This window comes from Crocuta crocuta, unplaced genomic scaffold (genome assembly GCF_008692635.1).
Source record: "Crocuta crocuta isolate KB4526 unplaced genomic scaffold, BGI_CrCroc_1.0 scaffold6, whole genome shotgun sequence".
Taxonomy (NCBI): domain Eukaryota; kingdom Metazoa; phylum Chordata; class Mammalia; order Carnivora; family Hyaenidae; genus Crocuta; species Crocuta crocuta.
In genome coordinates this window covers 461,795-465,214 of record NW_027531917.1, presented here as the reverse complement: position 1 = coordinate 465,214, position 3,420 = coordinate 461,795, and the positions used below count along the sequence as shown (strand labels likewise).

The window sequence follows — 3,420 nt, the reverse complement described above, 5'->3', positions numbered from 1 at the left end:
TGGCAAACTTAATCAATAACCTTCATGTGTGTTCTGCTTCACTGACTGCCTGTTCCCCCATCTCTCTTCATCTCCTTGGGCCTCCCCATTCCCAGAGACACAATAATATTGAAATTGGGCCAATTAAGAATGCTGCAGTAGCCTCTAAGTATTCAAGTGAAAGGAAGAGACATGTTTCTCACTTTAAGTCAAAAGCTAGAAATAACAAAGTTCAGTAAAGAAGGCGCGTTGGAAGCCAAGGCAGTCTGAAAGCTGGGCATCTTGTACCTAACAGTTAGCCAAGTTGTGAAAGCAACGGAAAGCACTACTCTAGTGAGCACATGAATGATAAGAAAGCAAAACAAACTTATTGCTGATATGGAGAAAGTTTCAGTGGTCTGGACAGGAGATCAAACCAGCCACAACATTCTCTTAAGCCAAAACTTATTCCAGAGCAAGGCCCTAACTCTTTTCAACTGTATGAAATCTGATTGGTGAGGGAGCAGCAGAAGTAAAGTTGGAAACTGGTAGAGATTGGTTCATGAAGTTTAAGGAAAGAAATCCTCTCTATAATATAAGAAGTCATCTCCGCTTTCCAGAGAAGCAAAACGCAGGATCTCTGAGGTATACCTGCACATTCTTGAAGTATTGAGTACAATTCTGTATTGTGTGCATTAGAGGAAGATTGACATTCATATTTTCTATATTTTGACTTTTTCTCTAGTCTGCTTAAAGGATAATAAGAGACATACAAAATCAGTTTCAGTGGAGGTGGATTTGTCCATTTCTCATTGACAGCAATTCTGTCAAATTTTGCTTTATATATTTTTATAAATATATAATATATATATTTATATATTTTTTGAATTCACAATTTATGGTGGGTTACTTGAAAAATGGTACATTTATGATGTATTTTTTTCTTTTATTGTTGTCTAACTACATTTTTATCCTGAAAAATTATTTTTGTCTTAAATTCTGTTTCATGTGCTATAAATAACCACATTGTTTTTCTTTGATTAGTTTTTAACATAATATTTTGTTTCCATTTATTTTCTAAATTTCCATTTTATTTTCTTTAGGTATATCTCTTTTAAGATGCATGTACCTGTTTCACTTTTTAAAAAATCTTTGCCTTTTGAGGGGTAAGTAAAATGTAGTTCAATTATAATTTGTGCCTATGTGTGCTTGTGTGATTGCTAATATATTTTGATACACATATACAATCCTTTTTGGTGTGATTTTCTAATTTATCATCCATCTTCTATGAGTACATTTTTTATTTACAGTGTTATATTTTATCTATTAACTTTTCAATTTATTTTTTCTTGCCTCTGCTGATTTGAAAATATTATATCCCATGTTTTCTCCTTTAGGGGTTACTCTGAAGTAGTTAACATGCCTAAATTTTTTTAAAAAATGCAATTCCATTGCCTAGTTGCTCAATCTGTAGAGCATATAACTGTTGATCTCAGGGTCATGAGTTCAAGATCCATGCTGGGTGTAGAGATTACTTAAAAAAGAAAAAAAAAATATATATATATATAATACCAATATAATAAACATTTATCTCCCTTTCCTTAATGACAAAAAACCTTTAGAAGATTTTAAGTCTGAATCTTCCCTTACATCTTACATTATAAATTTTTCTTGTCTTTTAGTTATACATTATGTCCTCCCTTAAATTTATAACTATTATGGTTGCTTTGTATACAGCAAAAATTCACTTAGATTTCGTTACGTTTTTTATAAATATCTTTATGCTCTCTGACTTTTTCCTCACTTATTCATTCTTTCTCTGAAATACATTCTTTGTTATTTCACTAAATATTCCAATTCACATATTCTGTTTTCATTTGTGTCTACTTCACATATTCATCATGATTCCTTTCTTTTCTTTTAATTTTTTTAACATTTATTTATTTTCCAGAGATGGAGAGAGACAGCACGATCCAGGGAGGTGCAGAGAGAGAAGGAAACACAGAATCTGAAACAGGCTCCAGGCTCTGAGCTGTCAGCCCAGAGCCCAATGTGGGACTTGAACTCACGAACCATGAGATCATGACCTGAGCTGAAGTCTGACACTTAACTGACTGAGTCATTCAGGTGCCCCTCTTTGTGATTTCATTGTAAGTCCCCTTATTTCACAAGTTTTATTAGAATAGTTTACTCTTAACCTGTATTGCCTTTAACTTTGCTATTTTATTATTTTAATTGCTTGTGCAACTTTTGATGTGTGTTTACTGCTGATTCTTATTCATTGTGAATTGTTACTGTCCATGTGTATGTGTGTACACATATGTTTGACCTCATTTTTAGTGGAGTTTTTCCATTTAGAGGGAACTGTGCCCCAGCTACACAGGAGATCACTCAGTTCCAGTGTGCTAGATCTTTGGGGATGTCTAAAGTTCATGAATAAATTTTATGCTGGTTTTTTGCTTAGGGTCTCTTAAACCAAATGGGAAAAGTAAATTCAATCCTCAAACCTATAAGACACGCAGTCAAGGTTTTTCTTTCTCAAGGGATTCTATTTTCTGTTCTCGGACTTTCCTTGCTATCTCCTTCAGCATATAGGAGAACACTTTGTAATTACACCCACACTAAGCATGCTGATCTTGGGAGGTCTGCTTTGACTTTTGCTTTCAGGTAGGCATTGAAACTCAAGATCTTGGGTTATTGTGGTTCCATGGCTATAAGAACACAAACTCAGTTGCTTAAATGCTAATCACTCTTGTTTTTAGCTTCTTTTTTGTTTATGGCATGTGGAGATTACCTTCTTAGTGGTGAGCTCAGTGGTGTATTTTATGGTTGCTTTACTGCTGTTACATTTTATGCGATACTGTAGGTGGTAGATACAAAGGACATATTCATATCATGTCAGCTCACCATCTTGCCTCTAACTGGAATTCCTGTTTTGTTGAACTCTTATCAGAAAGCTAAAAAATGTGGTTGTTTGAGGTTACCTCCTATTCTAGGAATGACTTTAACAGAACACTAGGGATATATTTTAGTCACTTATGTGCTGCTTTCAGGATTTGTGGCAAAACCACATGCAACCACTATTTATTTCATAGTTTTTGTTACATCGGCTTGGTAAAACACAAAGCAAACAAATAAAATTAAAACAAAAACATAAGCAAAATCAGTCTCAAATGAGTTATTTATCCTGGACCTAAACAATAATATCTGATAAATCATGGTTTTAGAGAAACTCTTTATAATTTTCTAGTTAAGCACTAAATTAGGTATGTAACTGTTTTTATTAATTGTGTCTGTTTTACCACCTAGGTAATATAGTTACCAATGAATTTATGCTACATATTTAATTACATTTATAGATGAAATGCAAAATGTGTTTCAATTTTAATAGTTTACTGGATGATGAATATATTATTCTATGTATTTTATATCATTATATAGTATCATATATAACTCACAATA

At 33.0% G+C, this 3,420-nt stretch overlaps 1 long non-coding RNA gene across 1 annotated transcript; it reads left to right on the top strand.

The window, feature by feature from the left end:
• The first annotated feature begins 515 nt into the window (after positions 1 to 515).
• On the top strand, positions 516 to 3,158 carry LOC144240574 (uncharacterized). Its single transcript, XR_013337763.1, has 3 exons — positions 516 to 603; positions 1,062 to 1,124; positions 1,910 to 3,158. It is a non-coding gene; the product is annotated as an uncharacterized LOC144240574 (long non-coding RNA).
• Positions 3,159 to 3,420: the final 262 nt, after the last annotated feature.